We start from the raw sequence: 27,549 nt of genomic DNA on the forward strand, positions 1-27,549 counted from the left end.
TGCCGACTTCCGGCTTGTTGTTTGCTCATGTTTTCTGTTTTTCTAGCTCTTTGAGCGCCAGAACGTCGAGGACGGCGACCCGGCGACGAGGAGGTGGACGCCGGATCATGTCGATCCGGCTGACCAAGCTGGCGACCAGGCCGGCGACGACGACCTGCTGCAGGCGCCTGATCTAGGCGGCCAGGGGGAGCACAATCCGCCCCCTTCACCGGAGCAGCAGGAGGACGAGGAGCCGGCGACGTCCGCCACGGGGCCAATCCCCGCCGTGCCTCTGCGCGCGAGGCCGCCAAGCACCACGGCGACTTCGGCGCCCAAGGGGAAGAAGCGGGCCAGCGAGCCTCGCTCTACTGCCGCCTTGGAGGCGAAGGCGAAGAAGCTCCGCCGGCAGCAGCCGAAGAAGGTTCCGGAGCAGGCCGGGTGAGCTCTCTTCTTTTCTCTTGTTTGATTCCTTTTCTTTCCTTACTCTTTATGCTTATCTTCTCCTTGTTTGTCCGGCTAGGGCCCCCATCAAGTTTGCCCAGGGCGGCGGCTCCTGGCAGACTCCGCACGTCATGTCGCCGCCTCCGCGCCAAAGGAGGGAGCCGACGCCGCAGCCTCCATCGCGCGCTCCTACGCCGCCGCCGCCTGCGGGTACTCCGCCTCCCGCAGGGGCGCCTTCCTTCGCCGTGCCGCTGGCCTCCGCGCCTGATCGCGGCACGCGGGCCAAGCCGACGCGGCAGCCGACGCTGGACGACATGTTCCCGCGCCGGACTCGTCTTCCGGACCCAGCCGGCAGGGCCGGCCGGGCATGCCGCCTTCAACCGGAGCTGGAGCCGGCAGGGCTGCACCGCCCGCGACCGGAGCCGTGAGCTGGCGGGCTGCGCCGCCCGCGACCGGAGCTGGAGCCAGGCCAAGCGTGGTGGTGCTGGATGAGAGCCCGGAGGGGGCACCTCAGGCGCCGGAGACGGCTGCGCCGACTGGGCCATCTGCTTTGCCCGGAGCGCCGCCACCACCGGAGCCGACGACGAGGGAGCCGGCCAGGCAGGAGCCGGCAAGGGATGAGCCGGCGCGCCCAGAGGGCGCCGACTCGCGCGTGCTGGTGAGGACGGGAGCCCCATCGGCGCCGCAGCAGGGCCTGCACGTGGCCAAGGGTGCCATGCTTCTGCATGTGCCATCCGCCTCCGACTCCAGCCTTGGCTCGGCTGGCACTATGGAGCAGGCGTGGCTCCGCTCCGACTCCTACGAGGTGACCAGCCGGGAGGGGAACCCCGGCCAAGCATCGGTGGAGATGTTCTTCTCCAGCCTGCAGGCCAACCTCAAGGCCAGGGCTGCTGAGGCCGCGGCCAACGTCGCCAAGGTGGAGGAGGCCGGCAAGGTAAGCTTCATCTGTTTTTTGATTTGGTTATCATCCTGGTAGCCCTCCGAGGCATGGGCCGGCTGCTTGGAGCCGGCCCGGGTTTTGCCTAGCTGACTGATTTTCTTTTTTCCTTAGGCTGTGATGGATCGGCGCACCACTCTGTACAACCGCGCCGTGACCCACTACCACAAGGCCAAGCTGGACCGGGCCGACTTGGCTCGCGAGCTGGAGGCCGTCAAGGGTAGGATCTTGCTTCTTTCGACTCGATGTCTTCTCTCTTTTTAGTCTTCGTTGGCTGACGTTTCTTTCCGGCTGCCTTGCAGTTGAAGCCGCCAAGGTTCCGCGGCTGGAGGCGGATCTCCGGGCTGCTCACGCCCAGTGCGCCGAGAGCGAGGAGGCGGGCCGATCTGCACCCGCCAAGCTCAAGGTGGCTGAGGGGGAGCTGGTGCGGCTGCGCCTGCTGGAGCCGAACCATCTCACTGAGCTCGCCTCCCTTAGGACGGCGGAGAAGGAGAAGGTGGAGGATCTGAGCCGGCGGCTGACTGAGGTGGAGAAGCAGCGGCTTGCGCTTCAGGAGGAGGTCACCACCAAGTCTACGGAGTTGACGGCTACTGCCAAGCGCTGGACGGACGAGATTGGCGCGCTTGACCGTGGCTTGTCGGGTGAGTGCGCTTCTTTGCTCCTTTCCCTTTGCCGGCTTTCGGCTGTCGGCTGCCGGCTTTCGTTGGCAGCCGGCGGCTGAAACTCTGATTTCTTCGCTATCTCATCTTTGGGCTGGGGGCAGTCGGTTCTTGCCGGCTGCCGCCAGGCTTTTCCTTTTGTCTTAGGACTTCAAAAATTTGCATTTTTCAGCTTATTTCGGCTTCGATGATTTCTGACTTGCTTCTTCTTGCAGCGGCCTTCCCGGAAACGCAGGATGCGGCGTTGGCAGCCGTTGGCGTTGCGCGCAAGTCCAGGAGGCGGGCGACTGACGAGGGCAGCTCGGAGTACTTCACCATGGAGGACTACATGGCGTCCATGGCTGCCCACGTCGAGCCCATCACCAAGCTTGGCTGGGAGCTCCGGAAGGCGGCTGAGGAGCTGGTCCCGATGCTGTGGCCCGCGGAGGCGGTGCCGCAAGATATCTCCAGCCTCACCTCCTTGATGGAACGGGCGCCGGATCGCTTCCTCGACTGGAAGGAGTCGGCCACGCGCGCTAGTGCCGACATGGCGCTGTCCTTTGTCCTCTCCTGGTACAACGAGGTGGACCTGGGGCAGCTCGAGTTCCGGCGAGCCGGCGTGGAGGACAAGCTCCCAGCCGAACACAAGACCGCCCGGCTTGCCCGAGCCAGCGCCATCGCCGACTTCGTCGACAAGGGCGTCTTCATCGCGGACCCGAACCCTCCATCCGATGAGGACTATATGGAAGATGAGGAGGCGGAAGACGCGCCCGAGGACGACCCGGCAGCCGGCTCCGCTGACGCCCCTCCGGCTTAGTTTACCTGCTTCTTTTGTTGCTCATGCAAGACAATTTATTAAATCCCCGGGATGCCGGGTGCATATGTATGAATATTATCGTCCTTTCGTTATGTCACATTTTAATGTGTTTGTTAATCATTTGTGTGCCGAGTTGCTTTCTTTCGACTCGTTCGCTTTTTCCCATCCGCCCCACTCTTTGGCTGTGCTCTTGCCGGTCGTACGTCCGACTTGCGATCCGTCGCCGGATCAAGAGCGGGCCGCTGGGTGAGGCCGACAGTATTTCGGTCGAACGAGCTGAATTCGGCAATCCGGCACTTTTATGAAAAGTTGCAAGTCAACTCGCTTTTACTCTTTCCCTTAGTCGTTTTTCGCGTGCCGGTTCCCTAGGCCTTACTCCCGCCAGCCGGACAGCCGGGTTGCGGTCTGTAGCTGGATCGGAAGCCGGCTGTCGGAAACCGGATCACGTTACTGAGCCGACCGCGTGAGAGGGTTCAAGCCAATTGGCGAAACAAAGTAGAGTACGCGAAAAACTTGTCGGAAATGGCGCTCTTGGCGCGTGCTTTTTCATAGCTTACAAAAGGGATACAAGGGATACATACATTCTTGCTCTCATGTGTAAAATGGGCGGAGTAAGTTGACATTCCAGGGACGTTTAGTCTCCTCGTCAGCCTTGTCCGGCTTGTTTTTCTTAGCCTCTTGGGCATCTATGAGATAGTAGGAATCGTTGCCTACTGCCTTGCTCACGATGAAGGGACCCTCCCATGGGGATGACAGTTTATGCTGTCCGGCTGTCCGCTGGATCAGCCGGAGCACTAGGTCTCCTTCTCGGAATGCTAAGGGCTGGACCTTCCGGCTGTGATAGCGTCGGAGGCTCTGCTGGTAGATAGTAGATCTGGACGCAGCCAGCAGCCGGGCCTCTTCGACCAGGTCAACTCCATCTTCGCGAGCTTCTTTGGCTTCGGCTTCTGTGTAGAGCTTGATCCTTGGCGCGTCGTGCTCGATATCAGTCGGCAGGATGGCTTCGGCCCCGTATACGAGGAAAAATGGTGTGAAGCCGACTGAGCGGTTTGTCATTGTGCGCAGGCTCCATAGCACATTGGGCAATTCTTCAATCCAGCAGCCGGCTGCTCGCTCAAGCGGCTCCACCAGCCGGGGCCGAATGCCGGCTAGGACTAAGCCGTTAGCCTTTTCCACTTGTCCGTTGGACTTTGGATGCGCCACAGAGGCTAGGGCCATCCGGATCCCCATTTCCCCGCAATAGCGAGAGAAGATGCCTTGGGAGAAGTTGCTGCCGTTGTCGGTGATGATGCTGTGGGGGTAGCCGAATCTCACAATGATTTCCTTGAGGAATGTGACGGCTGTGGAGCCATCCAGCTTCTTGATTGGCTTGGCTTCGATCCACTTGGTTAATTTGTCAATCATCACCAAGAGATGTGTCATGCCGCCTCGCGCTGTTTTGAACGGACCCACCATATCCAAGCCCCACACGGCAAATGGCCATGTGATGGGGATGGCCTTCAAGGCGGAAGCCGGCTGGTGTCTCTTCTTTGCGAAGCGCTGACAGCCGTTGCACTTCTTCACCAACTCTTCTGCGTCTCTGAGCGCAGTCGGCTAGTAGAAACCGTGCCGGAAGGCTTTGGCCACTATGGCTCTGGATGAGGCGTGATGTCCGCACTCTCCTTGATGGATTTCCCGTAGGAGTTCAATCCCTTCAGTCGGCTCGACGCACCGCTGGAACACCCCACTTACGCTGCGTTTGTACAGCTGGTGGTTGATGATTGTGTAGGCCTTGGCCCTTCTCTCAATCTGCCTGGCCTGGACTCTGTCATCAGGCAGCACACCGTCGGTGAGGTAGGAGAGGAATTCTTGTGCCCATGAAGGTACGCATCTTATCTCGAATATGCTGACCAACAGGGCCTCCTGCGTGGGAGCTTCCGGATTCGACTGCATGGTCGCCGGGTTCGGCTTGCTAGCCGGCGGGTTCGGCTTGCTAGCCCCCGAGTTTGGCGATGAAGCCCCCGGGTTGGACTGAGAAGTCCCCGGGTTCGGCGTGGTAGCCGGCGGGTTTGGCTTTGAAGCCCCCGACTTGGGCGATGAAGCCCCCGGGTTCGGCTGAGCAGCCCCCGGGTCAGCCGGCTCGAATATTGAATCCGAGTCCGGTGACGGTATGATGGACGGCTTCTTGAGAACCGCCAAGGCGATGCCCGGCGGAATGGCTTGCCGGGTTGAGCTAATCTTGGACAAGGCGTCAGCCGCCTCGTTGTTTGCTCGTGGCACGTGGTGGAATTCGCAGCCATCGAAGAAGCCGGATAGCTGCTGGACATGGAAGCGGTATGAGGCCATGTTGGCGTCCTTCGCGTCCCAGTCGCCAGATGCTTGTTGTATGACCAAGTCGGAGTCGCCGAAGCAGAGTATGCGACGCACGCCAATCTCCTTGGCCAGCTTCAGCCCATGAATGAGCGCTTCGTACTCCGCCACATTGTTGGATGCGGCGAAGTGGATCTGCAGGACATAGTCCAGCCGGTCTCCCTTGGGAGAGGTGATGATGATGCCGGCTCCCAAGCCGTTGCGCATCTTCGAGCCGTCGAAGTGCATCTTCCAGTGTGTGGAATCCGGCACAGGCGGCAGGTACTGCATCTCAGCCCAGTCGACGAAGAAATCCACGAGGATCTGTGACTTGATGGCTGTGCGTGGCTCGTAGAGGATGGTGTGGGCGGCTAGCTCCAGGGCCCACTTGGCAACCCGGCCGTTGGCATCCTTGCTGCCGATGATTTCCGCCAAGGGCGCTGTGGCAACCACCTTGATGGGGTGCTCTTGGAAGTAGTGCTTGAGCTTCTTGGCCGCCATGTAGACGCCGTAGGTGACCTTCTGGTAGTGGGGGTAGTTTTGCTTCGACTGGGAGAGCACTTCGCTAAGGTAATAGACTGGGCGCTGGACCAGCTGCTCCCTGCCGTCTTCTTTGCGCTCCACCACCAGGACAACGCTAACCACTCGGTTGGTGGCTGCGATGTACAACAGCATCGGCTCCATTGAAGCCGGCGTTGCAAGGATTGGCGCGGTTGAGAGCACGCGCTTCAAGTCACGGAAAGCTTCATCCGCCTGCGGTGACCAGACGAATTTGTCCGCCTTCTTCATCAATTGATACAGGGGCAGTGCCTTCTCCCCCAGCCGGCTGACGAAGCGGCTCAAGGAAGCCAGGCAGCCAGCGAACTTCTGGACGTCCTTGAGGCACTGCGGCAGTTCCATCTTCTCCAGGGCACTGATCTTCTCCGGGTTGGCTTCGATCCCTCGCTGAGAGACGAGGTAGCCGAGGAGCTGGCCAGACGGCACGCCGAATGTGCACTTGGCCGGGTTGAGCTTCATCCGAAATCTTCTCAGATTGGTGAAGGTTTCTCTCAGGTCATCAAGGAGGGTAGCCGTCTCCTTGGTCTTTACAACGACATCATCCACATATGCGTGAACGTTTCTGCTGATTTGATCCTGCAAGCACTTTTGCATGCACCTTTGGTAGGTGGCGCCTGCATTTTTCAAGCCGAACGGCATAGTCGTGTAGCAATAAGCCCCATACGGGGTAATGAACGAAGTCTTTATTTGATCAGCCGGATTCAAAGGAATCTGGTGGTAGCCTGAATAGGCATCTAGGAAAGACAACAGTTCACAGCCGGTAGTCGAGTCTATAACTTGATCTATGCGCGGCAGGGGGAAGGGGTCCTTCGGGCACGCCTTGTTCAGGCTGGTGTAGTCGATACACATGCGCCAGGAGCCGTTCTTCTTCAAAACCAGGACCGGGTTCGCCAACCAGTCCGGGTGCAGCACTTCCATGATGAAGCAGGCTGCTAGCAGCCGGGCGATTTCTTCACCGATGGCCTTCCTTCGTTCTTCGGCGAAGCGCCTGAGAGGCTGCTTCACCGGCTTGGCTTCAGGCCGGACGTGGAGGTGGTGCTCAGCCAACTCCCTCGGCACACCCGGCATGTCTCTTGGAGTCCATGCGAAGATGTCCCGATTCTCACGGAGGAAGCTGGTGAGCTCGCTTTCCTATTTCTTGCTCAAGCCGGCACCGATGGTGACGTACTTGTCCGACTGCGCCGGGTCCAGCAGGATCTTCTTGGTGTTGTCGGCCGGCTGGAAGTGAGTCGTCCCAGCCGGGTTGCCTGCAGCCAACATGTCTGTATGCGCGGCCTTGGCGAGGGCGACGGCGTCGTGGATGAGCTGCTTCTCGGTGGCGATGACCAGCGTCTGGGCCATCTTGGAGCTCTGCGTGGCGCAGTCCATGGAGCGGCGATAGTCACCGGCTATGGTGATGACCCCCTTGGGGCCAGGTAGCTTCATCTTCAGGTACCCGTAGTGGGGCACCGCCATGAACTTGGTCAGGGCCGGCCTGCCCAGGAGCGCGTGGTAGGGACTCACGAGGTCCACCACCTTGAACTCGATTCTCTCGGTGCGGAAGTGGTCCGGCTTCCCGAACATCACCTCCAGCGTGATCCGGCCGATCGGCTGGCAGCAGTGGCCTGGCACGATGCCATGGAAGACGGTGGGGGTGGGGCGCAACTCGGCCTCCTGGATGCCCAGCTTGCGGGCGGTGTCATGGTAGAGGATGTTGATGCTGCTGCAGCCGTCGATGAGGACGCGCGAAAAACGCACGCTGCGCCGGGTTGTGCCGATGGTGGGGTCGAGGACCATGGCGTAGCTGCCCGGCTTCGGCAGGACAGCCGGTGTGTCACGGTGATCAAAAGTGATGGCCTGCTCTGACCAGTTTAGGTACTGGGGGACCGGCGGTATGACCGCGTTGACCTCGAGGGAACGGCTCTGCTGGCTCGTCTTGTCCTCGGGCTCGGAGGTGAAGATGATGTAGGTAGCATCTTCGGCCAGATATCGGCCGCCATGGTGCACTTGGTTAGCCTCGTTGTGCTCGAGGTTGGCGTTCTCTGCGCCGGCTTGGCCACCCGGCCCGCCGGCTGGTGGAGGCGGGGGTGGAGGCGGGAGAGGTTCACCGCTTGTCAGCCGCTTCATGAAGTGGCAGTCGCGGGTGGTGTGGTTGGAGGGGTTCTTGCCGCTGTGGTACTTGCACGGCGAGTCGAGCATCTGCTCGAAGGTGTACTTCGGCTTCCACTGCCGGTCTTGCTTCTGGCGGCGGCTGCCGCCTGCCGCGTTGCCTGCCACGGCGGCTACGTGGGCGGAGCCGTACCGGCGGTCCGGCTGGTCGCTGTGACGCTTGCCGCGGTAGTTGTCTCGCCGTGTTGGGGGGATAACCCCCGGTATGCCAAAGGCATGCCAATCCGGATGGTTTGAGCCATCGAGATACCGGTTTAATATTCTTACCGGAAACAAAGGTAGGAGTTTGGGCTAAGTGAAGCTAAGCTGGCATCCCCAAGGGGGCATGCCGGAACCCGGTAAAGAAGTTACCGGAAAGAAGGGCCTGTCGGCGGGACTGGTCAAAGATTCTCTTCAGAGCAAGAAGACAAGGATGAGCTAAGCAAAGTGGCTTTAATCAGAGCCCTGGCGCCAAAGAGAGGAATGACGCTAAAAGAAGCCGGAGGACATCAGCAGTCCTGATTAAAGAGGACCCCGGCGTCATCTATGATTAAAGTAGCTTTGTAAAGTAGTTTGTCCAGTCAAAGATGCCATTAGGGTTTCTTGTTCTGTAAGCCACCCTCTTCCCTATATAAGGAGAGGGGGTACTGCCTCTTACAGGTGCGAGTCCACAGAGGAGATTAGACGATAGAACTTGTAAGCAAGCACCTGTAACCATGTTCAGATCAATGAAGCTAGCGATCTAGTAAAGAGTTCTTCCTCTTGTCTCTCTTCTTGCATACCGGCCTTTGGTTGTGTTTTTGAGGAAAGCATCCGGAAGTTCTTCCCATCTAATCGCAAACTCTCCCCCGAATCCTCTAGCGTCCATTCGGCCCCAATCTAAGCCATCCTATGGCATCTGTCTGTTCACCACGACGACAGTTGGCGCCCACCGTGGGGCATGAAGTGGCGCTTGAAGGAGTTCACATTCGGGCGAGCGTCCTCGAGATCTCCGGCGAGCGTACGGTGTCCGCGCTCGTGCAGCGCATCTACGCCATGGACTTCATCAACGACAACGCGGGCTGCTTCGCCAACGGCGGCATCTTCCCCAAGAATGGCCGCATCATCGAGTTTGGCAGCCACCGCGTCTACTTCGGCACCGTCCCTGTCCGCCAGCGCCTCTCGCCGGTGCTGGTGGCACCGGACCCGCCAAGATGGCTCTGTGCTGGCCGCGCCACCGGCAGCGTCGAGGTAATGATGACCGGCGTGGTTGGTGCAGGAAAAGAAGCTGTGGGTGAAGGTGCTGGTCATGCGGTTTCGACCCGTGCGGCCAAGCCACCGCTGGAGCGCGACGCAGGCGCAGCGGGAGCATCATCCGCGCCACCGGAAACACCGCTCCAAGCGGCGATGAACGTCCTCGCCACCCCCATCATGCAGAACATCGATTCGGCAGCGGCTCAGGCGGAGCTGGAGGCGCAGCGCCAAAAGGTGCTCGAGAGCGGCAAGGACATCATCCGGGCGCAGCGCGAGCTGAACCTAACCCTACGTGAGTATAACGCTGCCCATGGCTTTGCCTCTGTTAGCGCGCATGCTGCTAGGATACCGGAGAACCGGCTAAAGGCTCGCAACCTAGATCAGGATTTGCGTAAAGAAATTCATGCCGGCAAAAGTACCTCTGCATCTGTTAGCATCGTGGAAAAACCTAAGTACAGTAGCCCGGATAAAACTATAAAAGCTGCTAAAGCTGCAGTAGAGTTGTGCGAGTCGCTTTCCGGAGATGCTTTGGCAAAACAGCAAGAGCGTGTTAGAGAGCTGCTGGAAACTATTGAGCAGCAGAATGCTGAGCAGCTGGCTAAGCTAAACAAGGCCGCGGCCTCAAAATCCGCGCGTTCAACAAAGCATGCCGGAAGCAAGTCCCATGGGCAGGCGTCGTCCCCCCATCCGGACAGAAGAAGAGAAAAAGAAATGAACGCACAGCAGATGACTGTGTATGATCCGGTTCTTGCCGGAAAACAACAAGCCGGGCAACATGATGCCGGTAGAAAAAGCCAAGGGGCAGAACGAGGCTACGCCAGAGGAGGCTATGCCGGAAACAATCATGCCGCAAGATACGAAACCGGGCAAAATTATCGAGCTGCAAGGGCAGCGTATGGTGAGGAGGAAATAGATCCCCCAAGGTACCGGCAGGCAAGGGCCGCGGTACCGGAATGTTATGATGAAGCTGATTCTGCAAGACCGGCAGCTTTCCGGAATCCATTGGGAGAACGCCTGGGAGAGAGATACTTACCGGAACGGGATGCGAGGCACCGTCTGGATAGAGTGTACTTGTCGGAAATGATCGAGGAGGAAGGTCCCCCAGGCCCAAAATGCTTTGGCCCAAGGATCATGAAAGAAAGACCACCAGTGTGCAACTTTATGTTGCCCCGTGACACAAAAACATACGATGGCACTACGAAGCCGGAAGACTGGCTCGCGGATTACGTGACCGCGGTATACGTCGCAGGCGGTGGAGGAACCGTAGCAGGAGGAGGAAATCGGCGTTGGGCCGTGAGAATCATACCATCATTTTTGGTTGGACCGGCAAGAATCTGGTTAAACAACTTGCCGGCAGGAAGCATAAATGGCTGGCTGGATTTTGAGGAGGCTTTTGTGAGCAATTTCAGCAGCACGTATCAAAGGCCAAATAGGCCGCAGCAACTCGCTCTGTGCATACAGCGCACAAACGAAACAGACCGGGATTATCTGGCCCGGTGGAACACTACAAGGAACTCCTGTGAAGGGGTAATCGAGGCACAGGCCATTGCTTGGTTTAGCAGTGGGTGCAGAAGAGGTTCACCGTTGTGGCAAAAGCTGCAGCGGAACATGCCGACAACGTTGGCAGAGATGATACGTGTGGCGGATAGCTATGCGTTGGGAGACCCAACGCAGCCGGCAGTGCAACCTGAGCCGGAACAGCTGCGCCACGAACAACACCGGGATAACCGGAATAACAAAAGAAGAGAAGATTTTCCGGATCGAAGGTACGGTCCACAGCAAGTTGTCTTTGTGCGGGAAAACTCGAGGCCGGTGGCGATCGAGAGGCAAAGAACCGGATCGCAGCCGTGGGCAGGTCCTAAGAAACAATGGGTGGAAAAGAAACCCTGGGTCCAGAAAAGAAACTGGCAAGAACCCGCAAAGTACACCATGGAAGCTGCCATGGACCAACCTTGCCGGTGGCACACACCAAATCCGGCACACCCGTCAAACCACCTGACGAAGGATTGTACCTGGACCAAGTACTTGATGCAAAAGGGAACAGTAAAAGATGCACAACCACCAAAAGACATGCCGCGGCAACAACAGCTACCGCCACCACCGCCGCTTACCGGGGCAAACGCCTTACCGGTGCAGCCAAACCGGCAGCAGTACCAGCAAGTTAACCAGGTGGAGCAAAATGATGATCAACCACCTCCACCGGCACCTTTAGGCCGGAATGTTTACGAGGGTCCGCATATGTGCTGTGTTGTCTTTGTCACTGAGCCAACAGATAGGCAAAGTGTACACCGCCGCTCCATGGAGGTCAATGCCGTGATGCCGGCAGTCCCCAAGTACATGCTGTGGTCAGATCAGGAAATTACCTGGTCATTTAAGGATCACCCTAAGATCATGCCAAATCCGGGTGGATACGCTCTTGTTGTGGACCCAATCATGAAAGGGCCACAAACTCGAGTAAAGTTCAGTAAGGTGCTGATAGATAACGGCAGCAGCATAAACATCATGTACAAGCATACCATGCATACGCTGGGCATAACAGAAAACATGCTTCAGCCCACGCGTACGACATTCCACGGAATCGTTCCGGGCTTGTCCTGTGCCCCGATAGGAAAAGTTCGGGTGGACGTAGCATTTGGAGGACGTGATAATTGCCGGGTTGAAAATGTTGAGTTTGAGGTGGTGGATCTAGACAGTCCTTACCATGCGTTGTTGAGAAGACCAGCACTGGCAGCTTTCATGGCTACCACTCATACGGCTTACCTCAAAATGAAGATGCCGGCACCTCGTGGACCCTTAACTGTGGTGGGGAACTATAAAGTCTCACTGGAAACTGCATCTGCCGGATCGAACCTAGCGGAATCGCTGGTGATCGCGGAGGAAAAGAAAAGGATGCAAACAGCGGTTGCGCTGGCTCAGTCCTCACAGCTGAGCTTAGCGGCAATGAGTGGAAACTTGGGCTCACCGGCATTCAAGCCAACAAATGAAACAAAGGACATTGTGCTGGACCCGGCTTACCCAGAGCGCACCGTTCGCATCGGTGCCGGACTTGATCAAGCATAGGAAAGCGCACTCGTCAGCTTCCTCCGTGAGAATCGGAATATCTTTGCCTGGTCAACTGATGATTTGGTAGGTGTTCCGAGGGAGCTGGCTGAGCACTCTTTGAACGTCCGGAAGGATGCCAAGCCGGTGCGACAACCCTTGCGCAGGTTCGCTGAAGATAGAAGGAAAATCATAGGAGAAGAGGTAACCAAACTGCTTGTTGCCGGATTCATTGTGGAGGTCACGCACACAGAGTGGCTGGCTAACCCGGTAATGGTCGAAAAGAAAAAAGATGAGAACCTGGAGGCAAAAGCTCCGAAGGTGTGGCGCATGTGCATCGACTACACCAACCTAAACAAGGCTTGCCCAAGAGACCCTTTTCCTTTACCACGGATCGATCAAGTGATTGATTCAACTGCTGGGTGTGAGTTGTTGTCCTTCCTGGATGCGTATTCCGGTTTCCACCAAATTCCCTTGAAAAAGGAAGATCAAATAAAAACTGCGTTCATTACCCCGCATGGGGCTTATTGCTATGTTACTATGCCCTTTGGTTTGCGCAACGCTGGTGCAACGTACCAGCGCTGTATGCAAAAATGCTTGTTTGATCAAATCGGAAAGAATGTGCAAGTCTATGTAGACGACATTGTGATAAAAACTAAGGTAAAGAACACCTTAATCGATGACATCCGGCAAACATTCGATAACCTAAGACGGTTCCGGATGAAACTTAATCCGGCAAAATGCACCTTCGGTGTCCCTGCCGGCAAGCTGCTCAGTTTCCTGGTATCAAGCCGGGGCATAGAAGTCAATCCGGTAAAAATCCGGGCAATAGAAAGAATGACTGTCCCTCGAGAGCTAAAGGATGTGCAAAAGTTTACCGGAAGATTGGCATCGCTAAGCCGGTTCGTAAGCAGGTTGGGAGAAAAAGCTCTGCCACTCTATGCTCTGATGAAAAAATCCGACAAGTTCGTCTGGACCCCTCAGGCAGACGCAGCGTTTAAAGAACTGAAAGCAATGCTGGCCACAGCACCTATACTGGCTTCACCGCTAGAGAGAGAACCTATGCTATTATACATAGCAGCAACAAACCGGGTTGTGAGCGTAGTGGTTGTGGTTGAAAGAGAAGAGGAAGGAAAAACCGTCCAGAGGCCGGTATACTACCTGAGCGAGGTGCTCTCCCTCTCAAAACAAAACTACCCTCATTTCCAAAAGATGACTTATGGCGTGTACATGGCCGCCACAAAACTCAAGCACTACTTTGAAGAGCATCCTATGAAGGTGGTGAGTGAAGCACCAATCTCCGATATCATGTGCAACAAGGACGCTAGCGGAAGGATTGCAAAATGGGCAATCCAAATATCACCATATGTACCAGCATACGAAAGAAGGGATGCCACAAAATCACAGGCTTTGGCTGATTTCCTCGTTGATTGGGCGGAGATGCAATACAAACCGCCAGATCAGAGGATAGAATACTGGAAAATGCATTTTGATGGATCCAAACTCAAAGAGGGTCTAGGTGCCGGTGTGGTGCTCACCTCACCAAAAGGAGATCACCTCCGGTACGTTTTGCAAGTACATTTCAGGGCATCGAATAATGTCGCTGAATACGAAGCTTTGATCCATGGGCTTAAGGTCGCAAAAGAAATCGGTGCACACCGGATCATTTGCTATGGAGATTCAGATCTTGTGGTACAGCAGTGTTCCGGGGATTGGGATGCAAAAGATGCCAACATGGCCTCATACCGGTTTCACGTGCAAAAGATTGCCGGATTCTTCGAAGGGTGTGAGTTTCACCATGTGCCGCGCGCAGAAAATGAAGCCACGGAAGCTTTGTCCAAGCTGGGCTCATCCAGGCAAGAAATTCCTCCCGGAATAGCTCTAGCTCACTTAAGAGCACCATCGATCAAACCAAGCCCGGAATCGGAATCAATTTTTGTACCGGAATCGCATATAGTACCCATGGATATTGATGAAGGAAACCCGGGGACTGCGCCGGTAAACCCGGGGACTGCACCGGTAAACCCGGGGACTGCTCCGGCAAGCTCGGGGACTGCTGTACCCATACCGGAAGAAATGATGCTGGTAGATAGCATGGAGATAGATGCACCGGTGTTTTTGGTTCGAGAGACACCGTCGTGGGTTAAACCTATTAAGGAATTCCTAATCAACGGCAGATGACGAAAATGAGTCAAGGAGAATACAAAGAAGGTCCAAAGCATATACATTCATCAATGGTGAGGTGTACAAGAGAAGCGTTACCGGTGTCCTTCAAAGATGTGTGGAACCGAAAGAAGGGAAATAAATGCTTGAGGAAATTCACCAAGGAGAATGTGGGCATCATGCTTCATCAAGGGCGCTGGTAGCAAAAGTATTCCGGCATGGGTTTTATTGGCCCACTGCTTTGGAAAACGCCGAGGATCTGGTAAGAAAATGCAACGGGTGCCAGAGGTACGCCAAGCAAAATCATACCCCAGCGTCCGGTTTGAAGACAATACCATTAACATGGCCGTTTGCCGTTTGGTGCCTCGATATGGTTGGCCCATTCAAAACTGCAAGGAGCAGCATGACTCACATCTTGGTTATGGTGGATAAATTCACCAAATGGCTAGAAGTGAAACCTATCACAAAATGTGATGGGCGGACAGCGGTGAAGTTCTTGAAAGATGTCATTTTGCGGTATGGATACCCACACAACATCATCACTGACAATGGAACCAACTTTGCTCAAGCTGAGTTCAAAAGGTTCTGTGAGGACAACAACATCCGGTTGGATTTGTGCTCAGTGGCACACCCACAAGGCAATGGCCAAGTGGAAAGAATGAATGCTTTGGTACTTTCCGGTATCAAACCAAGACTCATTGATGCTGTGGAAAAGTCACCGGGATGTTGGCTCGATGAGCTACCATCAGTACTGTGGAGTATAAGAACAACTCCAAACCGGTCTACCGGATACACTCCGTTCTTCATGGTTTATGGAGCAGAAGCGGTCATACCAACCGACATCATTGATGATTCACCAAGGGTACAGCTCTATACTGAGCAAGAGGTCAAAGAGGCCAGAGAAAATGATGTGGACTTGCTAGAAGAAGCAAGAGAGCTGGCTTTGGCAAGAACAGCCATTTACCAGCAGAACCTCGGACGCTATCATAGCCGGAAGGTTAACCCGAGAGTTTTCCGGGAAGGAGATCTGGTGCTATGCCTAGTGCAGCGCACTGAAGGCCGGCATAAGCTCTTACCACCATGGGAAGGTCCCTTCATTGTAAGCAAAGTGCTTCACAATGATGCATATTACTTGATCGATGCACAGGAGTGGAAAAAAGGAAAGGCGGACAGGTCCGGAGAGGAGAGCAAGCGTCCATGGAACGTAGCTCTGCTGCGTCCTTTCTACTCTTGAAGTTGTGGTGTAAGAAGTTCCTTTTTGTACCTTACATGCTATGAATAAAAGATGTCGGAACCTTGAATGAATCTCGGGGATTACCCCTAAAGTTGCATGCAATATGTTTATTTTTTCAGTTCACCGGTTGCTTAGTGAACATTTTTTCTTTCCAGTTTAGTAGCGTGCTAAACCTACCGGAGTCTTCGACTCTGCTGCTGTCTGCAAACCGGCTTCATGGCAAGCAAGATAAACCGGTAGCAACTAAGCACGCGAACTGCGAGAAGAGAGAGTGGGAACAAGCAATCCGGAAAAATTTAACTAACCCCGGTTAAACCGGTTTTTTGCAAAATTTTGAAGTTATTTCTAAGTTCAAGAAAATGCTTGTTTGGTGAAAGAACCTTGTGCTCATACGCCAAAGAACGCCCAGAGAAGGCAGGCAGAGCCAAGGCAAAAGAACCAAGTGTGCATCGAATTGGATGCGGAAACAATTTGGAAATCTTTGCAGTGCAGGATAAAAGCAAAACCATGAGCAAGTATGCTAAGGCAAACATAAGATAATTAACACCGGTATGACATACCGGCATAAACTGTTGTGCCACAACCAAAAGCAAATTTAAAGTTTTACATCATAGACCCCGGCATACCGGGGTAGAATTTAACAGGACACTGTTTTAAGGCACACAGGGCCAAACAGCACGACAGAGGTAAATCTTAAGGCAGGTAATCAGGCAGCGGGAGCTTCAGGAGGGGCATCGCCAGCACCAGCGTCGCCCAGAGGCTCCTCCTCGGCTTCATCCTCCTCCTCATCAAGATAATCTTTGACGTCAGGAGGGGGAGGGATGAAGGTGCGCATGTCGGCGTACTCCGCGATGTGGTACGCGCGATCCTGCCGCTTAGCGGTAAGAATCGGGTCCAGATCGGTTTCCGCGCCTTCGCGCACTCCGGTGAGGGCATCCAGGTTAAGCTCCGGGTACCAGGAGCAAGCAACGCGGAGGGCAGAGTCCGCTCCAGCGCGGGCAGCAGAGCACTGCCACTCGCGGATCCTCCTGCCGGCGCCCTTGAGACGGTCGCTGATGAGGGAAAAAGTATCCGGCACCTCCTCGCTAGGCCACAAAGTCCTGAAGAGCTGGGTAGCTACATCAGGAATGTCAGATAAGTTGCGATCTATCGCGCGCATGTGAGACACCCGCGCGTTCAGCGCGACCAGATGGTCATAGGGCGTCCATGGCACGGCAAGATTCGCTTGGCCTTGGGCAGTGCGGCGCTCATCAACTTTCTTGACAGCATACCTCTGAGAGTCCGGAAAGAGGCCTGTGTAAAGAAAGAAAAAGGCTAAGGAAAAGAATCCGGAAGAAAAGGAGACCGGAAGGAAAGATAACGAAAAGAAAATGGGGTTGCAAGAAAAAAGGCTCGTATGCAGTAGTCAAAGAATGCAAAAGGAAAGGACTTACGGTAGGCAAGTGTATCAGTTTGCAGGATCAGCTGGTTGCACTACTTATGCTCCTCCTCCAGCTGCGCAGCTTTCTCCTCGGCACCCTTCTGGGCCTTGGCCAGCTCCTCCAGCTCAGCTCGCAATACCACGGTGGCATTGCTGGCATCTTCCAGAGCCTCATCCATCTTGGCCGCTGCATCAGCTTCAGCGGCTTTGAGGGCCTTGGCATGGTCAAGCCCCAGCTGGATGAGCTGGGACTTGAGCTCCTGGTAGCTGGTTTTCTGGGCGCTCAGCTCTTCCTGATGCCGCCGGATGAGCTGGTCCTTCTCCCCTGAAACCCAGAAAAGAAGATGTTAACAAGATTCTGTTGGTAAAGATGAAAACGAAACCAAGTTAGCAGGAGAAAAGAAAAAGTTGTACGTTGGGCGGCAGCGAGCTGCTCCTTGAGAGCCTCGACGGAAGCTTCTGGGATCACTGTTAAGAAAAGATTATAAATGTTAGGAGGAAAAAAGGTTTCCGGTAAGAAGATGCCGGTGGTACAAAAACTTACCTTGGCACTTATCATGTGCCTCAGCGAGGTCCCGACGCTCCCACAGAAGCTCCTCAAAGAGGACCTTCCGAGCGTCAGCCGTGAGCTGTTCAAGAAAAAGAGCTAAGTTAAGTTTTGCGCTAAGAACAGAGTTCTTAACCCGAAACTCGGGGACTGGCAGTGCCAGTTTCGCGCATTTCTAAGATAAGTTTTGCACTAAGAACAGAGTTCTTAACCCGAAACTCGGGGACTGGCAGTGCCGGTTTCGCGCTAAGTTTTTAAGTTAAAGTTTTGTGCTAAAAGCTGCGCTCTCACCACAAAACTCGGGGACTGGGAAGATAGACAATAGAGAAACCGGCATGAAACTAAAGAAAAATCCGGAAGCAAGGAAACCGGTAAAAGTTGAGAACAGTCAGCAAAGCGTACCATCAAGTTGTTCGTGGCATCGTACCACGCATTGTCGAGCTCCTTCACGGCGCTGCGAAGCCGCATGAAGTGCTCCTCGGAAGACCGGTCCCCAACAGGGTCAGGCGCCGGCAGCCTGTCCTTGCCCAAACCGCGGGTCGCCGGAGTCATGTCCACGGCGTTCCACTTTTGGGCGTAGGGCAGAAGATGCCCCAAGTCCCGGCCTTTGCGCTGGAACTCAGTAATACGGCCAAGGAGGCTGGTGGCCTTCGTGGCGGTATCCTTGACGGCCTTGGCGACGTGCAGCACCAGGGGCTGCTGGCCGCCGGAAGGGGCGCTGGAGGCCGTCGCCTTCCCCTTGATGAGCTTGGAGGCCTCGGGCGGCGGCGCAGTCGGAGCAGCCCTGGAGGGCTTGGTGCAAGGAGCATCTGGAGGTGGCATGAGAAAGGTTCGTGGAGAAGGGGGAGCGCTAGGCGCGTCACCCAGGTTGGAGCCTTCCGGCGTGGAAGTTGTCATCTTTTCAAGGACGGGAGGAGCCGAAGGCTCCGCCCGCCCGGCAGCTTCTTCTTCTTCGGCGCCAATGTTGCTGGCACCGGTGTCTTGGTTCTCTGGGAGAAAGGAAAGATCCTCCTCCGTGCGGTGATCTGATGATGAAGGGGCCGCACGCCCCGAATTTGTTGTGCCCCCCCGAAAGGGAGGCAGAGGTGTTGCCGGCACCAGATGGTGCCGGGCTTGAGCGAGGAGGAGAGGTTGAGGTCCTTGCGGAACCTTCAGAGCCCGATGGCCTTGGGCCAAGCTTGAGCGCAGGGCTGAGAAAAAGAAAGAAAGATAGTTGAAGAAAAGCAACCGGAAAAAGAACTTGGCAAAAAGAGGCAAGCAAGAAAATGAAAAACTTACCCGGAAGCAGTCGGCATCTGCTTGCGCCCGTAGCGGCGCACGCCCACTTGCTTCTCCCCCAAGGGCTCAGTCCGGAAGCGCTTGGAGGGAGGGGCCTGGCTGGGACCGGCATCAGATGCCGGCAGCTTGTTCTTTTGGCCTTGGGCCATGAGTTTGTCCACAAACTCATGGCCGGCCTCAGCGCGCAGGGGTGGCGCGTGCTCGTGGATCTACAAGTTAAACATAGCTAAGAGAAAATTCGCAACAAAGCAATAATGGTAAAGTACAAGAAACCGGAAAAGAAAGTACCTCAAGCATAGTCAGGTCATCGGAGGACCCGGTTGGCTCCGGCGGAGACCGGCCAAGGCGCGCAGCCGGAGTCTTGCCCATCTTCAGATCTTTCCAAAAGATGTAGGGGTCTGGGTCGAAGGAATCAAGGGCGCGCTTCACGCAGATCCCGCGTCGCTCTGCTTGGATGAGGGGGAAGCGGTCCTTGGCCCGAAACACAAAAAAAGAGGGTTAACAAGAGCAGAAAGTTACCGGCAAAGACAACCCCAATTGCGTAATCCCTTACTTCTTGGGTCGGAGGGTTAGTAGTGCTGAGGGGAAGGAGGCCCCATTCCCATTCAAAAGGCATAGCAGTTTGGCAAATCTGCTTAGCCTTGCGAACAACATCCTTCTTGCTAAGAGGACGGCTTGTGATCTTGGTAGGATCACCAGGGCCGTACATCTCGCTCATCCTATGCACGCGGCGCTTCAGAGGAAGCACCCGGCGCGATATAAAGGTGCGGATGATATCATCCGAGCAGATGTTGGTCTCCTTCTTCAAAGAGGCCAAGAAGCGTACCACCCGGTTGGTTTCGGCGTGATCCGTCTTCGGGTTGTAGCTCCAATTGGCTCTGCTAGGAGGCCCCGCTTGGAACGGAGGAAGATCGATAAGATTGGCGCGGCCGTCGTTCTTCACATAGAAAAAGGTTCCTTGCCAGGCGCGGCAGGACTCGAGGCCGGCAAACTTAAGGAAAGTGCTCCCTTGGCGGGAGCCAACGATGCAAGATCCGCACTCCACAGGCGGCTTGGGCTTAGGGATTTCCTTGCCCTGGACAGAGTTAATCCGCAGACAAAAGAAGCGGGCAAACGTCTCACGAGTGGGACGAATGCCGATGTAGGCCTCCATGAAGGTGGCGTAGCAAGAAAGGTAGAAGATGGCATTGCTAGGAAGGTGGTGAGGTTGGAGTTTATAAAAATCTAAGAACTCCCGGAAAAAAGGAGAGGCAGGAAGGCCGAAGCCACGCTCAAAATGAGCAAGAAAGACAACATATTCACCGGGCTCGGGGTCCGGTTCGATTTCGTCACCAGGAATCCGGCAGATTACTCCTTCCGGAATCCTGCGGGACCGGTATAACCAATCGATCTCGTATTCAGTGACATGGGAGCCCATCCAGGCTCCGCGGGTGATTGGGGAAGGCTCCACGCCGGATGATTGGCTGGAGCTACTGGATGCTTTGCCAGAGCTACTCGTTTCAAGGTGGCTACCGGATGCTTGGTTAAAGCTACCGGATTCTAGATGACCGCCGGACTCTTGGTGGCAACCGGATTCCTGCTGGTTGCCGGAATCGGTGTCCATCGGATCTGAAGCCGTGGATTCGCCGGGAGATTGTCTACGACGCTTAACGGAAAGGGAAGAAGAAGATGCGGAGGAAGATTCCTCGTCAGACATTGGATGGGTAGGCGAAAAAACAGAAATCCCACACTTGAACCCCGCGTGAAGATCTACGAGTAAGAAGAAAACCAAAGGAAAAGAGGAAATAAGAACACCGTAGACCCAAGATCTGAAAAGCAAGCAGATGGCGAGCAAAGTAAGATTGGTACTAACCTTGAGCGGCGCAGTCACTGAGGAAGACCTTCGCCGGCGAAGGAGAGGACCTGCGGTCGCCGACGAGCACCGTCGACGGTGAGGCGGAAAAGGTCACGAAGAAGCAAGAATGCAGCGCGCTCGAAGAAGGTGCTGCGAAAGATTCCCGCACGACGAGGTCCGGCGGAAGCACGGCGTAAGTTCGCCGGGCGACGGAGCTCAAGCAAGCGACGGCGAACGGAGAGCGGCGAAGGCGCAGAGGCGAGGAGCACTGTACGCGAAGGTTGGGGAATGCGAGAAGAGGAAGAAGAAGAGGCAGTTGTCCTTATAAAGGAGAGAGGAGGTGGGCCGAAAACCGCTGGGCCGCGGCGGTTCGCCTCGCGGCCCGCGACGGTTCACACCATGGGCCGCCACGTGGCGAAGAGGAACACGCGAGAAATGGGAGGCCACACGGGAGCGCACACAGGATCCCAAGTGGCTAGTTGGATCCGCAGTGGTGCATATAATGACCGCGCGGGAGTCGAAGCGAAGTGACAACTGACACTGGCGTGACAGTTAACAGTGCGCATGTCACTGACAGGCGCGGGGCCCAAAATATTCTCGACTTCGCCGAGGAAAGAGTAAATGCGAATGATGCCGGAGAAAAGAGATGCCGGAAGAGGCCTTGCAAAGAGAGAAAAGACAAAAAAGGGCAAAGATGCCGGATCCAAGCTCAGGCCGGAGAGATTAAACCGGTATCCTGAAAAGATGAAAACCTGGCATGGTCTGTAGGATAGAATCCGCCAGACTATACCAGCTTCGGGGACTAATGTTGGGGGGATAACCCCCGGTATGCCAAAGGCATGCCAATCCGGATGGTTTGAGCCATCGAGATACCGGTTTAATATTCTTACCGGAAACAAAGGTAGGAGTTTGGGCTAAGTGAAGCTAAGCCGGCATCCCCAAGGGGGCATGCCGGAACCCGGTAAAGAAGTTACCGGAAAGAAGGGCCTGTCGGCGGGACTGGTCAAAGATTCTCTTCAGAGCAAGAAGACAAGGATGAGCTAAGCAAAGTGGCTTTAATCAGAGCCCTGGCACCAAAGAGAGGAATGACGCTAAAAGAAGCCGGAGGACATCAGCAGTCCTGATTAAAGAGGACCCCGGCGTCATCTATGATTAAAGTAGCTTTGTAAAGTAGTTTGTCCAGTCAAAGATGCCATTAGGGTTTCTTGTTCTGTAAGCCACCCTCTTCCCTATATAAGGAGAGGGGGTACTGCCTCTTACAGGTGCGAGTCCACAGAGGAGATTAGACGATAGAACTTGTAAGCAAGCACCTGTAACCATGTTCAGATCAATGAAGCTAGCGATCTAGTAAAGTGTTCTTCCTCTTGTCTCTCTTCTTGCATACCGGCCTTTGGTTGTGTTCTTGAGGAAAGCATCCGGAAGTTCTTCCCATCTAATCGCAAACCCTCCCCCGAATCCTCTAGCATCCATTCGGCCCCAATCTAAGCCATCCTATGGCATCTGTCTGTTCACCACGACGACACGCCGGCTGCCATGAGAGGCGCCCTCGGCCGGCTTGTTGTTGTCCCGCCTGGCGGGGGCCGGCGAAATGTCAGCCGGCGCCTTGCCGGCTTCCTCAGCCAGCGCGTACTTGTCGGCGATGGCCATCAAGGCGGCGATCGACTTGGGGTCACTGCGGCGCAACTTGTGCCACAGCATGGTGTTGGGCCGACAGCCTCCCATGAAGAAGCTGATGGCCTGGATCTCGTGCACGCCCTCGCAGGAGTTGCACATCTCGCACCAGCGCGTTAGGTACGTGCGATCCGTCTCGTCGGGGCCCTGCTTACACATCTCAAGCTGTTGGGGTCGACCCGGCCGGCGGTAGGTGCCGGTGAAGTTGCTGATGAAGGCCGCTTCGAAGTCCAGCCAGCCGTTTATGCTGCCGGCTGGCAGGTTGTTGAGCCATGTGCGGGCGGAGCCGACCAGCATGAGGGGGGAGTAGCGCACAGCCCAGTGCTTGTTGCCTTTGGCGATGCCGAGTGCGGTGGAGTAGTCCTGCAGCCAGTCCTCCGGCTTGGCAGTGCCATCGTACTTGGGGGTGTCGCGGGGGAGCACGAAGCCGTCGAGCATGGGCTCGTTGGCGATGCGGGGCCCGAAGCACTTTGGGCCGGCTGGAGCTTCTTCTTCCGCAATGCGGGATTCGACCAGCCGGTCGAGGCGATCTCGGGCGTCGTCGGGCTCGATGCGCGGGCCCAGCCGGGAGCGTGCCGGCTGGCGTGCGCCGCTTGCTTCTGGAGCCGGCCGGTGCTGGCGGCGGGGCTCGGAATCTTGCTCCTGGTTCCGGCTTGGAGGAGGCCGGCTGCGGCTGCTGCCGCCCGGCTGGTGGCTCGGCCGGCTCGAGCTTGCGTGCGTGGCCCGGGAGTCACGGTGCCGGCTTGGTGCTGGGGAGGCGGACTCGGCCGTGTCCCTGGCGCCTTCCCTGTCGTTGCCTACAGCTCCACGAGCGTGAGAAGCTCTGGGGGCATTGACATACCTGGGGTCGGCCGCCTGCCTGGTGGCTGCGTTGAGCAGCTCAGTCACCCGCTTGGTCTGGCGGCGTAACTCTTCGCCTTCGAGGCGGTTCAGCTCTTCTGTGGCGGCTTGTGCCGCGCGCATGTTCTTGTCGGGGGTGTTGTAGACGGGTAGCTCCGCGGTCGGAGCCGGCGAAGGAGCGCCGTCGCGGGCGATCTCGGCGCCAAGGTCGCGGCCCCTGCGGCGGATCTGGCCGGCTCGGCTTGGCTCGTCGCCGCCTGGAGTGAGGCTGTGGGCGCGGTTGTACTCGCGCTGGGTGATCTCCATCTGGCGCTTAGCAGCAGCCAGTTCTTCGGTTTGCTTGAGGAGGAGCTGGCGGTGCGCCTCCAAATCCGCCTCGATGGCGGTGGGGTCGCCGCCAGGCGTGAGCGGGGTGCTCAGTTTCGCCCGGACTTCGTCCAGCCGGGACGGTGGCGCCTTCGCGCCCGAGCCGGAGGCGTTGGGGTCGATGTTGCGCTCCAGGTTGGGGCCGCGGGTGCGCGGGTTCTTGATGGGGAGCTCCTCGCCAGCCATCATGACTTGCACGACGGCGGGGCTGGCGGGAGCGCTGCTGCCGGCTCGCGGAGGAGGGCTTGCGCAGCGCAGCACCTGCCGCGGGTAGCGCGGCGGTGCGACGGTGGCGACGTAGACGTCGTGGCCGCCGAAGGAGATGACGCTGCCGCCGGCTGGGAAGGGCCGGTCAGCGAAGCAGCCAGCGTTGTCGCTGACGCAGTCGAGGGAGCCGAATCTCCAGATCAAGCCTGAAGCGACTCGCTCGCCGGTGGTGATGGTGAGGCCCGTCCGGATGAAGACACCGGCCGAGGATGCTGAAGGCCCCACGGTGGGCGCCAAATGTCGTGGTATCGTCACGGCATATGCCATAGGGTGGCTAATCGAAGTGGTTCCTGAGAGATCTCACGGCGGTATCCGGATGCGGGTATGGGGACGAGCGACACGGCGACGTACCCAGGTTCGAGGCCCTCCGATGGAGGTAAAACCTCTACTCCTGCTAGAGTGTATATGATGATCACACAATACAATGGTGCTCCTAGAGCTGTGTCCGGCTGCTCCTGGGAGGCTAAGGGAGACGATGGTCTCTCTCACAGGGCAGCGCTAAGGGTGGAGTGAAGTGAGAATGATCGATCCCCTGCACGAGAGGGGGTAGTGCGGCTTATATAGGCGCCGGCACTTTACATATAAGACCCTATAGTCTACTGGCCGGCTTGGCCGGCTCCGGCTTCCGCTCCTTCCCGAGGCGGTGACGTCAGGAGCCGTTGAGGCATCATGGCCTGTCCCATCCGGCTGCCAAGGTCAGCGGTATGGAGAGGAGGTGTCCCTGTCGCCGTCAGCCACTGTAGCCAGTACGGATCGTCGTAGACCATGATGGCCTGTCCGGCGCGTGGCACTATTGCTCCACGCGTGCCCGCGCCACGGAGGATGAAGTCAGCGTGGACTTTGGGAAGCCGGATCACCAACCCGGTTCCTTCCGGTGCAAGACTCGCCAGCCTCGAGTCGGTCTGAGGTACAAACCCCCAGTCGGATATGGCTTGTAGAAGCCGGCCCAGCTACAGCATCGGTGGCCGTAGCCAGGCCGACTAGGACCTAGAGCCAGCCAGCTTCCGGACCAGCCGGCCACGGCGCCAGCCGGCTGCTCCTCAGCCGGCCTTTGCCGCGAGCCGGCCAGTGGCCAGCCGGCTGCTCCGCGTCCATTGCCCTAACCGGGGTCTTCCCCCCGACAATCAATGCTTCCCTCTGCGAAGGGCCTTTCTTCTACTTTTATGTTGAGTCAGTTTACCCATTTCCTTCTATCTTAGAAGAAAACACTTGTGTTAACTGTGCATTGATTCCTACATACTTGCATATTGCACTTGTTATATTACTTTATGTTGACAATATCCATGAGATATACATGTTATAAGTTGAAAGCAACCGCTGAAACTTAATCTTCCTTTGTGTTGCTTCAATGCCTTTACTATGAATCTATTGCTTTATGAGTTAACTCTTATGCAAGACTTATTGATGCTTGTCTTGAAAGTTCTATTCATGAAAAGTCTTTGCTATATGATTCAATTGTTTACTCATTACATTTACATTGCTTTAAATCGCTGCATTCATCTCATATGCTTTACAATAGTATGATTAAGATCATGTTGGTAGCATGTCACTTCAGAAATTATCTTTGTTATCGTTTACCTACTCGGGGACGAGTAGGAACTAAGCTTGGGGATGCTGATACGTCTCCAACGTATCGATAATTTCTTATGTTCCATGCTTGTTTTATGACAATACCTACATGGTTTGTTCACACTTTATGATGATTTTATGCATTTTCTGGAACTAACCTATTGACGAGATGCCGAAGTGCCAGTTCTTGTTTTATGCTGTTTTTGGTTTCAGAAATCCTAGTAAGGAAATATTCTCGGAATTGGACGAAATCAACGCCCAAGATCTTAGAATCCCACGAAGCTTCCAGAACACCCGAGAGCCACCAAAGGAGGGCCCTGTGGGCCCCAGATGATAGGCTGGCGCGGCCAGTGGGTGGGCCGCGCCCCCCTATTGTGTCGTCGCCTCGTCGACCTTCCGACTCCGCCTCTTTGCCTATTTAAAGGTCCCTGACCTAAATCTTCGATACGGAAAAGCCACGGTACGAGAAACCTTCCAGAGCCAACGCCATCGCGAAGCCAAGATCTGGGGGACAGGAGTCTCTGTTCCGGCACGCCGCCGGGACGGGGAAGTGCCCCCGGAAGGCTTCTCCATCGACACCACCGCCATCTTCATCACCGCTGCTGTCTCCCATGAGGAGGGAATAGTTCTCCATCGAGGCTAAGGGCTATACCGGTAGCTATGTGGTTAATCTGTCTCCTATGTACTTCAATACAATGATCTCATGAGCTGCCTTACATGATTGAGATTCATATGAGTTTTGTGTCACTATTCATCTATGTTACTCTAGTGATGTTATTAAAGTACTCTATTCCTCCTCCACGGTGTAATGGTGACAATGTGTGCATCGTGTAGTACTTGGCGTAGGTTATGATTGTAATCTCTTGTATATTATGAAGTTAACTATTGCTATGATAGTATTGATGTGATCTATTCCTCCTTCATAGTGTGATGGTGACAGTGTGCATGCTATGTTAGTACTTGGTGTAATTGCAATGATCTATCGTGCACTCTAAGGTTATTTAAATATGAATATCGAATATTGTGGAGCTTGTTAACTCCGGCATTGAGGGTTCTTGTAGCCCTACACAATTAGTGGTGTTCATCATCCAACAAGAGAGTGTAGAGTATAGCATTTATCTATTTATTCTGTTATGTGATCAATGTTGAGAGTGTCCACTAGTGAAAGTATAATCCCTAGGCCTTGTTTCCAAATACTGCTATCACTGCTTGTTTACTGTTTTACTGCATCTCTACTGCCCGCAATATTACCACCATCAACCACATGCCAGTTGTAGCATCAAGCTATTTTCTGGTACCGTTACTACTGCTCATATACATTCATACCACCTGTATTTCACTATCTCTTCGCCGAACTAGTGCACCTATTAGGTGTGTTGTGGACACAAGAGACTTCTTGCTTTGTGGTTGCAGGGTTGCTTGAGAGGGATATCTTTGACCTCTTCCTCCCTGAGTTCGATAAACCTTGGGTGATCCACTTAAGGGAAAACTTGCTGCTGTTCTACAAACCTCTGCTCTTGGAGGCCCAACACTGTCTACAGGAAAAGGAGTGTGCGTAGACATCAAGCTATTTTCTGGCGCCGTTGCCGGGGAACGAAGGAAAGCTACACCATTTCCTCCCTCGTCAACTACGCGCCAGTCATGGACAGCATCACTAACCCTTGAAGATTTCCAAAGCCTATGAGAGGAGGCTCTCATTATTGCAGTAGACGATCACTTGCCGCTTTCAAAAGCGCGTACAAGATCTTGACGGTGCCACAATCGGGCAGCACCTCCGTACTCGGTCACACGTTCGGTGTTGATGAAGACGATGTCCTTCTCCCCGTTCCAGCGGGTAGCGGAAGTAGTAGCTCCTCCTTGAATCCCAGCAGCACGACGGCGTGGTGGCGGTGTCGATGGAGATCTCCGGCGGAGCTTCGCTAAGCGTTTGCGGGAGAGGTGGAGGAGGTGGGGCGGCTAGGGTCTGGGAGAGGGGGTGGCCGACCACTATGGGGTGCGGCCAAGGATTTGGCTTGAGGTGGCCGGCCCCCTCCCCTTGTCCCTCATTATATAGGTGGAACACCCAAGAGTTGGTCTACAAGTCTTCGAATAAGATCCCAAACCAAAACCTTCCATATGACATGAAACCAACCCAAGGTGGGATTCCCACTTGAGGTGGGATTCCCACCTTTCCTTGGGAGGGGGTGGCCGGCCACCTTGGTGGAGTCCACCTGGGACTCCACCCCTCTAGGGTTGGCCGGCCAAGCTTGGTGGAGTCCCTTCG

This window comes from Lolium perenne, chromosome 5, assembly GCF_019359855.2.
Source record: "Lolium perenne isolate Kyuss_39 chromosome 5, Kyuss_2.0, whole genome shotgun sequence".
NCBI lineage: Eukaryota > Viridiplantae > Streptophyta > Magnoliopsida > Poales > Poaceae > Lolium > Lolium perenne.